This window comes from Ochotona princeps, chromosome X (assembly GCF_030435755.1).
Source record: "Ochotona princeps isolate mOchPri1 chromosome X, mOchPri1.hap1, whole genome shotgun sequence".
Classification (NCBI taxonomy): Eukaryota; Metazoa; Chordata; class Mammalia; order Lagomorpha; family Ochotonidae; genus Ochotona; species Ochotona princeps.
In genome coordinates, this window is record NC_080865.1 from 80,512,317 (window position 1) to 80,524,405 (window position 12,089).

Consider the following 12,089-nt stretch of genomic DNA (forward strand, 5'->3'; position numbering starts at 1 on the left):
AGTCAATGGTGATGTTTTTGGTTATCACAATCGGAGCGTTGTCACATTGAGTGGGAGGAAGCCAGGGACACCACTCTTAAATGTCCTCACACTACCTAGGAAAGCTCGCTGCAACAAAGTTCTTAGGTGTTCGATGTCTGCAATGCTAAGTTTGAGAAACTGTCATCCTACCTGAGCTCAAAGGGAAACTGAAATTGGCTGGGCTGCCCCAGCATATAATACCACAGCTCCAGGCTTTCCAGGATTCAGTATTACTGATTTTTAATTTCATGTGCTACTGCTGCTTCTTCTTTGGGTGGCAAAGTAGACTGTGTGTTGTAAATATTCTTTTTAAATTTATTACTTTTTTAGATTTCATCTATTTTTATTGGAAAGGCAGGTATACAGAGAGGAGGAGAGACAGAGAGGAAGCTCTTCCACTCGATGATTCACTCCCCAAGTGGCTGCAACAGCTGCAGCTGAGCCAGTCCAAAGTCAGGAGCCAGGAGCCAGGAGCCTCTTCCTGGTCTCCCACATGGGTGCAGAGTCCCAAGGCTTTGGGCCATTCTTGACTGCTTTCCTAGGCCTCAAGTAGGGAACTGGGTGGAAAGCAGGGCCGCAGGGATTAGAACCTGTGCCCATATGGGATTCCGTTGCATTGAAGGCGAGGACTTTAGCTGCTAGGTTATCGTGCCAGGCCCTCTTTTTATTTTAAAAATTTTACTTCTTATTTTTATTATTATTATTACCACTAAACCCAGCTTCTCTTTCTGTACCTTCTAGGACTCCCTGAACTCTTCTATTTGGCTTTTTAATAGTGTTTTTCAAGTCTTGAACTTTTTTTTAGCTTGACCCAGCTCTACTACCAGCTTTTTGTTTGTTTCCCACTGGTGACAGGAGGTATCTTCCAATTCTGAGATTCTTTCTTCTGCTTCCTTCATTCTATTTTGGAGACTCTCCACTGTGCTTTTAATTTGCTCCACTGTATTAATTTCTGATATATCAGTTTTCATTTGATTCATTTCCAGTGTGACATATCCCTTAAATTCCTTGAACTCTTGCTTTATGTGGTTCTCATTGTTGATAAGAGGCTTTATAACAAGAGTCTTGAATTCTGCAGCTCCCATTTTCTTGATGTCTTCCTCAGTTAACTCTGAGGTTGGCAAAGGGTTTTCCTCCTTTGCAGGGGAGTCTTCAGTAATATTCATTGTGCTTTGTTTTTGCTTTTAGTCACTGTACTTCTGGTTAGCAGACTCCTCCCCCTTGGGCTGATTTCTAAGCTGAGTCACCCACAGGTCTACAATTGTGGTTGGTACAATGCTCTTTGTTAACAGCCACTTGTATCACTTCCTCCAGTGAGTTGCAGGTCTGGGTTCTTATGTTAGAGTTCCATCATGGTCTCTATAGCCCCAGCTCTTGGCTCACCACTCTCCACCTCCTGTGATACCATGCTGGAGCTGCAGCAGTGTCTGCACAGTCTTTCTCCCGCTTCTGTTTGGGGCAGTACCCAGGATTAGGGAGACACCAGGAGTCCTATATAGATAGGTTGCTGTTGGTGGTGATCTTGCCAGAACCTGTTGGCTGTTAGTTCTGAGGGCCACATGGGCCTATTTTGACCCCTCCAATGCCACAGTTGGTATTATTTTCCTGTGGGACCAGTGCAATACACTGAGATCAGTGAGTTCTTGCCGAGCTCAGTGCATGTACAGTTCATTGTTGTTTCTGCAGTCTTAAATACTTTGCCACACCGTATGAGATGGCACCTGATGTGCCACTACCAGAGTTCTTGATCTGCTGGCCATCAGGTGTGGGCACTACCTGGACCTATCTTGGGTGGAACTTGTAGGATGCCACATTGTTACAGTTCACTGAGCCAGAGATGAGTTCATTCTCAGATCAGTGCATGTGCAGTACTGTCCCATAGCCCTTGCCTCCCTGCACAAAATGGCACCCAATTCAACTCTAGCTGTGAAATGTACCCTATCCTTGCATTGCCCATCTGGGATCTGCTGCTCTGTCTCTGCTCCTGGTCAAATCAAACAGACCAGCAGAACGGACAGTTCTTTGTTGTGTTCACCTCCTAAGAATGTCCCTTCCCACCTTTTTGCTGGTGGAGTTCTGGCTGCCAGTGGAGTTCTGGCTGTCAGTGCAGTTCAGATCGCTGCTTGCTGAATGCCGCTGGGTTATCAGTCACTGTAACACCACATTGTTGTGTCCGCTGCTTTCCCGTGTCAGTCTCCAAGTGCCCCTTTGCTGTTGTTCTGTCATCTCCTATTTCCTGGAATGTGCCCTCTCTGCTTCACACTGCCTAATGTTTCTCCATTTGTTTAAACTTGTCCTTATCTTATTTTGACATCTTGATTCGAGGTAAACATTCTTAAATGTCAGAAGAATGCGGCTCTTTTTTTCTATCTTAATAAATCAATTATTGTACACTTTTTGTTATTAAATTTTTATTTTGAATTTTTGCATTTTATGGTACAATTTCATATAGACTGGGATTCCTCTACAAACTCCCACTCCCTGACAGATTTTCTCCATATTGCTACAATAATATAGTCCTTCATAAGGAGTCATAATCCCATCAGTCTGTTATTTAAGTGTGATTTTACACTTTTTTTTTAAAGATTTATTATTATTATTGGAAAGCCGGATATACAGAGAGGAGGAGAGACAGAGAGGAAGATCTTCCATCCGATGTTTCACTCCCCAAGTGAGCGCAATGGCCGGTGCTGCGCTGATCCGATGCCGGGAACCTGGAACCCCTTCCAGGTCTCCCACGCGGGTGCAGGGTCCCAAATCCTTGGGCCATCTTCGACTGCTTTCCCAGGCCACAAGCAGGGAGCTGGATGGGAAGTGGAGCTGCCGGGATTAGAACTGGCACCCATATGGGATCCCGGGGCGTTCAAGGTGAGGACTTTTAGCCTCTAGGCCACACCGCCGGGCCCTGATTTTACACTTTTTAAAAACCCATTGGTGGGTTTTATGTTTTTTATTATTTAAAAAAATTTTGGGGGGGGGGGAACAGTCAGGTTTACAAAGAGAGTGAGAGACAGAGAGAAAGATCTTTCCTCTGCTAATTCACTCCCCATGTGGCCACAATTGCTGTAGCTGAGCCAATCTAAAACCAGGAGACGAGCAGCTTCTTCTGGGTCTCCCATGTGGGTGCAGGGTTCCAAGGCTTTGGACCACTCTCGACTGCTTTCCAGGCTACAAGCAGGGAGCTGAATGGGAAGTGGAGCATCTGGAACATGAACCTGCCACCCATATGGGATCCCGGTGTATGCAAGTTGATGACTTTAGCCACTAGACTACTGTACTGGACCCCACACTGATGATTTTTAAATTGCATTCTACAGAATGAGGCTGCAAGAGACTAAATTGTTAAAAAAAAGAGAGAGAGAGAGAGAGAGAGACTTATTTGAAAGCAGAGTGACCAAGAGACACAGGGAGAGACACACAGAGATCTCTCATTTACTGATTCATTCCCCAAATGACCACAATGCGAGGAGCCAAGAACTTCACCCAGGTCTCCCATATAGGTGGCCAACTACTTGGGCTATTTTCTGTTGCTTTCCCAAGTGCATTAGGAGAGAACTGCATTGGAGGCAGAGCAGCTAGGATTTGAACTTGTGCTCTGATATGGGATGCCAATGTGGCAACCCATGGCTTAAGCCACTGTGGCATAATGTTGGCCCTCTGTGCCATACCTCCATCCTGAATTTATGTTGAAACCCTAACCCCCAAAGCAGGGTAGTATTAGGAGGAAAGCCTTGAGAAACAATCAGGTTATGAGGGCAGAGTCTTTAGGAATGGAATTGGTGTCCTTATAAAGGATACACCGAAGAGGCCCTTCATCTTTTCTGCCGCGTGAGGCTATGGTAAAGAACATAGTCTAGGAAACATGCCTTCCCTAGACAACAGATTTGCCTATGCTTTTAGGACTGCTTAGCCTCTAAAACCATGGGAAATAAATTTGTGATGGTTATAGGCTATCCCAGCTGTGATAGTTTGTTAGAGAAGCCTAAATAGATTAAGACACAGGTATTTCATGGGTCTCTTGAGAAAATGGATGAAGAGCTGAGAAGCCAATGTTCTGACCCACCTCTGGGCTGTTTTGCTGCTTGCTTTTGCATGTGTATAGTCTCAGTGAAATTCAGCTGTTAAGAACAAAATAATATTTGAATAGTGCTGCTTTTATATGATCAGTGAATTGTTGAAGTTTTGAATGTAAATTTTGTTTTTTTATTTTCCTTGATACTGAGAAAACAGAGGAAAATCTGCTAAATGGATATTCTATCATTCTTTGTAAAATGCTCATGAGGATTTTCATGTCTGGGATAATTAAGGGTACATGCAATTAATAGTCTTTTTTTTAAAGGATTTGTTTTATTTTTATTGAAAGACAGATATACAGAGAGGAGGAGAGACAGAGAGCAAGATCTTCCATCTGATGATTCACTCCCCAAGTGACCACAACGGCCGGTGCTGCACCGATCTGATGCCAGGAGCCTGGAGCTCTTCCGGGTGCAGGGTCCCAAGGATTTGGGCCATCCTTGACTGCTTTCCCAGACCACAAGCAAGGAGCTGGATGGAAGTGGAGCTGCCGGGATTAGAACCGGTGCCCATATGGGATCCCAGCGCATTCAAGGTGAGGACTTTAGCCTCTAGGCCACCACGCCGGGCCCAATTAATAGTCTTTTAGAGGCTATTGATATCACATGATTTGGGAAAATGTTCCTTTTTGTAAGGATGTATTTTATTTTAAAAATAGGAGTTACACAGAGAGAGACAGAGACACACAGAAAGAGGAGAGAAATAGAGACAGATCTTCCATCTCCTGATTCACTCCCAAATGGCTACAATAGAAGGAGCTCAGCCAGGTCAAAGCCAGGAGCCAGCAGCTCCATCTGGGTCTCCCATGTGGGTGGCAGAGATCCAAGCATTTGGATCATCTTCTGCTATCCTATGGGCATTTGTAGGGAGCTGGATTGAAAGTGGAATAGCCAGGTGTTGAACCAGTGTTCCAGAACAGGATGCCAGCATCAGAGGTGGTGGATTGACTCATTGTGCCATACTGCCAGTCCTGAAAATGTTCTTCAAATAGTCCTTAGTCCTTACAGTTGAGTCTATCATCAGAAGATTCCCAGACCTGGGCTTGAAAACTATGGTCCTTCAGCCTCTCAGAAGAAGTAGTTACTAAGATTGAAACTTTCCATAGAAGAGTGATCTCACCTTCTGTCCCCAGGAGTGACTGATGATAGTATTGCTGAGCGGTGTGGTGGGTCTAGGAGAGAGTATCTATCCTACCACTTCTCTCATTGCTTATTGGACCTCACTCCAGACAAATTTGTGAAGCAGGTTTGGTTGTTTTGTTTTTGTCTTATGTCTTTCTTGTCAATTACTTCCTAGGAGTTTCTGTTCCCCAACTGCCCAGTGTATACCTGCACAAGATGATTTCATTGTCAAATTCCAGAAAGGCCATTTCTTCCCAGGTAGCATGCCATGCCTGAAACCTCTCTATCTGCTTATTTTAGCTTCTTTGTTTGTGTTCATCTCCTTGTTTGTGTTCTTCTTGCTCTCTGTAACAATTTTGTAGAGTGAGGGTGAGGCCATGTAATGGAGCAGGACTGCAGAAAAAAGAGCCCTCCACCTTGTCTCTGCATGCAGCTAGGGTAAAGCACTCCCCACCATCTCTCAGCACAGCTAAGCATTTAACTGCACCCGGGTTGGACAACACTTACCCACCTCGCAAAGCACTTCTGTGTCATCCCAGGGTTGTCTGTTTTCCACGGGCAAAATAAAGCACAAAAACAAGATAACGTTTTCTTGGCTCATAATACTTCCCACCCTCACAGGTCCGGAGTTACTGCCCTCCAAATTGATACATTGAGAAAAGCACAGCCTGTGCTAGAGGGGCTGTTTATTTCCACCTGCGGGGATCCTGCACTTAATATCCTGGCTCAAAGAAACAAACAACTTTGGGTAAATTATGGTGAACTGGGTTGTGGTTTTTGTTTGGTTTTTAAGCTTTACTTTATTGCAAAAAGCAGATTTGCAGAGAAGAGGAGAGACACAAAGAGAAATATCTTCCATCTATTGGGTTGCTCCCCAGATGACCCCTATGACTGGAGCTGAACCAATTTGGAGCCAGGAACTTCTTCTGGGTTTCCCACGTGAGTGCGGGGGGCGGGGGTGGTGGGGCAGACTTAGGCCATCCCTTGCTGCTTTCCCAGGCCACAAGCAGAGAGCTGGATGGGAAGTGAAGCAGCTGGGACACAAACTGGCACTCATATGGGATACTGGCATTTGCAGGTGGATGATTAGCTAACGCACCAACTCCAATAAATCCATTTTAAGAACTTATTCCTTCCTTCATTTATCAAACAAGTGCTCACCATGGGTCTGTTATATATAAAACTTATTCACCCAGTGTTATAGATTGTGATAATAAATAATTCCTTATTGTATTGAATTCTTTTCTGTTTATCAGGGAAATTTCTTTTTTTTTAACTTATTTTTATTGGAAAGGTAAATTTAGAGAAAGAAGGAGAGACAAAGAGAAAGATCTCCCTTCTGCTGTTTCACTCCCCAAATGGGCACAATGACCAAGACTGTGCCAGGCTAAAGCCAGGAGCTTCTTCTGGATCTCCCATTTTGGTTACGGGGCCCATGGATTTGACCATCCTCCACTGCTCTCTCAGGTCACAAGCAGGGGAGATGGATGGAAAGTGGAGCTGCTAATACATGAACTTGTGCCCATATGGCATACTGGCGTTTGAAGGTGGAAGATTAGTCAACTGGACCACTGTACCACTCCCATCAGGGAAATTCTTTAATAAAACTTCTGCTTGTGGTTCAGTAACAAAAGCAAACAGCACTCACACATACAAAATATTTCAAAAAATTTGTGGAGAAATGGAATTAAAAGATAAGTTTGAGCCAGGATTGTGGCACATCAGGCTAAACCACTGCTCTGTACATCATTATTCAGTATTCCATATTAGATAGGAAGTCCTTGTCATTGTAGCTGTTTATGGGGTGAACCAGTGAGTGAAAGATCTCTGTTGATTTATTTGTTTCTTTCTCTGTTTATCTCCCACTCTGCACTTTGAATAAATAAGTATTTTTTTAAAAAAAAGGTTATTTTGGTATAAAAAAATAAAATCAAGGCTAGGATGATGGCTTCACTGGCTAATCCTCCATCTCCAAGAACTGGGATCCCATATGAGCACTGGTTTGTGTCTCGGCTGCTCCACTTCCCATCCAGCTCCCTGCCTGTGGCTTAGGAAATCAGAAGAGGATGGCCCAAAGCCTTCAGCCCCTGAACCCAAGTTACAGAGCTAGAAGCATCTCCTAGATCGTGGCTTCAGATCAGCTCAACTCCGGCTTTCTGGGCCATTTGGGGTGAGAACCAGCGGCTGGAAGATCTTTGTCTCTCCTTCTCTCTGTAATAGATCTGCCTTTCCAATAAAAATAAGCAAACTTTTTTTAAAAAAAATTGAAATCTCTGTGCAGCTTCTTGATAACAAACATTTTCTGTAAACTTTTTATTTTATTTATTTTTTTAAAAGATTTATTCATTTTATTACAGCCAGATATACAGAGAGGAGGAGAGACAGAGAGGAAGATCTTCTGTCCGATGATTCACTCCCCAAGTGAGCCGCAACGGGCCGATGCGCACCTATCCAAAGCCGGGAACCTGGAACCTCTTCCGGGTCTCCCACGCGGGTGCAGGGTCCCAATGCATTGGGCCGTTCTCGACTGCTTTCCCAGGCCACAAGCAGGGAGCTGGATGGGAAGTGGAGCTGCCGGGATTAGAACCGGCGCCCATATGGGATCCCGGGGCTTTCAAGGTGAGGACTTTAGCCGCTAGGCCACGCCGCCGGGCCCCATTTTCTGTAAACTTTTTGAAGAACCTTCATACCTGAAATTCAGGCAGCTTTTGACTTACCATCAGAAAATGTTTCCAGGCCTTGTTTAAAGACAAAAAATCTTCAGTACCAAGCGTGCCTATAAAATAGTGTGATCATTAGTTTTTAAAGAATAAGCAAGACAGAGTGTATCCATTGAAAGATAAAATCTCCACTTGAATGCAGGCACATTGAGAGGCTGTGCCCTTATTTTTTGTTGTGGCAACAACTACTGAGCTATTAAGACTTAGACAAGATGTTACCTTCTTCCTTCAGAAAACTGGCCCTCATCCCCTGCTTGAGCTTGTTGCCCCTGTTCTGGGCTCCTAGAACATTCTGTGTTTTGATTTGTCAAAGCATTTGTCACACAAAATGATATTTCCCTTACCTGGGTCATGCTCCCTAAACATAGAAAAAATTTCTTGTTTGTTTTTTGTGTTTCTGTGCCCAAACAAATGTTGGACTAGTTTCTTATTTAATGTTTGAAAAATACTCATGTAGCTCATTTTTGAAAATCTTCAATGATAACAAATCTATATTCTTTTAATGGAAAATGATTTTTAAGAGATGTTACTCAGAAACAAATTGGAAAAGGTTTCCATCAAAGTTTATTATCACTGTCTTTAGTTAAAAATAAGCTAGTATCATAATATATTCTTTTTTTTTCTATGCCACTCAAAAACTGGTTTTGTAAGCAACTCCACGGAAGGGATTGTGAAATGTCCTGTAGCAGCGTTCCAGGGCAGCATCATTGAAAGGGTACCATCGTTTACACGTTTAGGGCCCCAAATGTATTTGCAAATGTTTACCCTGACCATTGTTGAGCACATACAGATGTTGAGAGCATTACTCTGGAGCTGAACTGCTGAGGTTCGTATCTTAGCTCTGCAACTTATCTCTATAGCCCTGGACAAGTTACTCAACCAATAAGAACCTTGGTTTTCTTACTTGAAAAATGTGGATAAGTATCACCTGTCTCATGGACTTGTTGTGAGGATTAACTGACCCAGTCCTGGATAGTGCTAAAACTAATGGTCTTGGTAGGAAGTAAGTACTCAATAAGCATCATGACAGTTGTCATCTTTATCATTACAACTGTTCTCAGGACACTGCATGGGATAATATTAAATATAAAAAGCTATGTGCTTAGCTTCAGGAAGTTCACAAGCTAACGGGAAACACACATGTGATTTATGTAGTAGTGCACTTGATGGGTGCTTGTAGTGGTCTCTGTCACTATGGGGAAATTACCTAACATGGGGAATGGTTTAGTAACGATAGCGTCTAAGTATATTCCAGTAAGCATTGAATGCCCTCCACTCAATTCAAAACACGATCTCCTGAGAATGTGAATGTCAGTGGTGAATAGAGTGGTGATGAGAACAGAAGGGCGTGAGCCTAAACATAACACCCATTTGCTAAAATGTTTCTCAATTAAAAACAGAAACAAAAACAGGAAAAAAAACCCGAAGGAATGCTATATAGCATTAATCTTGTGAAAGTACTCAATGTCTTCTACCTCACTTTGAATAGAAACCATTCTGGATAAATCATACAATCTATCAATAATATGTGTATCTCTTTTAAAGATATATATATATATATATATATATATATATATATATATATATTACTAGGTTGTAATTCTCTAATTTTGAAATAATGGAAAAATCTTCAAGTGCCTGGTTTATTAGCAAGATAATTTACAGCGTTACTATGGATTTAATTTGAATCAAAACTTTAAAACAGTATTATTTAGTGATTATATCTTCTACATTTGGGAAGTATCTTGTTTCTTTACCATATCATTTCATATATTGAGCAGGAACATTTTTCAATTAAAAGCTTTGTTTCCTTTTTTTAAAACTACCTTCCCCTCTCAGAAGTAGTCATGAAGATGACAATTTATGTTGCAATCGGTTATTTTGCATGATTCATGAAGAAACACTTTAAAAATAGCTTTGTAATAAAGACAGAAAACTGTTTCTTCACAATTGTGATTCATCATCATTATTTTTGAACATTTGGTAAATCCTATTTCTGTGAACTTTTAAGAAGAACTTTCAAGCCTTTCCACAGCCTGCTGAAGGCCCTCCTTTATGAATTCTGCAAAGGTTTCACTTTGTGATGGAAATAGGCTTGAGGTAATAAGCATGGCATGAGACTGTGTGTGTGTGTGTGTGTGTGTGTGTGTGTGTGTGTAACGTGTACATGTGTATGTACTCTTCATCTCGTCAGTCTTCTGAGATGATCAAAGAAGTCAAGAGATTATTTTGCATAATTATGGTTGTTGCAAAGAGAAAACAGCAAAGACTTGCACCCCTTTCATCTGGAATGTTCTGTGCTTCTTGGCCCAAGGAGCAAGCAGAAAATGAGGTATATGTAGTAAAGGGCCTCTCTTTCATAAGAAGTAAAACTTAACGATACCAGTTCTTAAGAGACCTGCAGTGGAGCCCCAAGGCATCTTTCCTGAAGAAAGGAACGGGGATTGTGGCAGAGGTAAATAGGATCAGGTGTATGGTTGGCATTCGTTTCAAGTTACTTTATTGAAATGAATTTCTGCTTCAAGTTTGTAATTACTATTTTGGTAATGGGGAGTATACCATTCTGTGTCATATAGATCAAACATACACCTGTCATCTTTATTCCTCCACACCCAGCAAGGACTATTAACAGTTGGTCTTAAAGTGATGAATTTTATTCTACTGCATGGATCATGAATTGAGTGATTATAACACATGTCAGTATTGTGAGGAAAATCTGCATGCTGAGTATGTGTATGATTAATCTCCCCAGGAACCTCCTAATGGTTCCAAAACTGAAATTTTCAACAAATGTGCCAGCTATAATTTTCTGTTACAGTTCCAACATCAAGGCTTTTTTGTTTAAACACTGGCATTGTGGTACAGCAGGTTAAGCCATGGTCTGTGATTCAAGTGTCCCATTTGAGTGCCAGTTCAACTCCCAGCTGTTCCAATTCTGATCCAGCTCCCTACTAAAATGCCTTTTTACTATTTACTTGTTGAATCCTTTATTCAGTGCAACATTAAGATTTGGCTATAACGTAAACTAACAATATGTTATCAAAAAATTTAAAAAGGAGAAAGAAGGGGAGGGACATATTACTTTTTTTAATTTTGAATTTTATGGTACAAATCCATAGGGTCTGGGATTTGTCCCCCCCAGATTCCCCCCCCCAAATGATTTTCCCCATATTATTACAATAGTATAGTCCTTCATAAGGAGTCATAATTGAGGGGAAATATTCTTAGAATTGTATGTATGAACTACATTGAGTCTGCTCTTTATGTATTAATATCATATTAACTTGAGAATTATAGTAACTGTGTATTTACTGTGACCCTAGACTCTAATATATAAATAAATTGCCTAAAATTAAATTAAAAACAAAGTAATAAATCATTACAGATATTATTGAGGTCCACTGTTTACCCTCACACTGGAATTCTCCTCTTGTACTAACACTTGCTTTTACTAGCAGTTTTTAAAGATGAAACTGAGTGACTCCTATCTTGCGCTACTCATGTCCTTGGGTAAACTGCACCCCTTGAAAGTGGGCTGGACTCAGCAGCTTAATTCTAATGAATAGAGAATATGACAAAAGTGATGCAATGTCACTTCTGTGATTAGGTTATAAGTGACTGTGACCTCCATCCTGCTACCACTGTCACTGTAAGTAAATGTGCTACCACACTGTAACATGCTCGGTAGTGGTCCACATGGTGAGGAATCAAGGGAAGCCTCTAGCCAACAGCTAGTAGGGAACTGAATTCTTATCCCACCAATCCATGAGGAGCTGAGGCCAGGCGTATTTGTGAATCTGAAAGCAGATATTTCTGGTGAACTCTTCAAATGAAACAGTGTTCCTGCCTGACACCTTGATTGCAGCTCTTTGAGAAACCCTGAAACAGAAGACTGTGTTTGGATTCCTGAAAATGCATTCTTAAGCATCTGAGTTGTGGTGTAATTTGTTAATTTGTTATGCAACATGATAATTACGTCACCTTCCAAGAGGTAACCACAAATGTGTTGTTTATCTTTCCCATACATGTCTTTTTGATAGTCATGTGTTGCGAAATAACTGCTTGCTTAATATTGAGAAGTGAAGATACATTGCAGTATGCATCTCTATTCCCAAATAAAAGAACTCCCAATGAAACTGTTAAATATATCTTG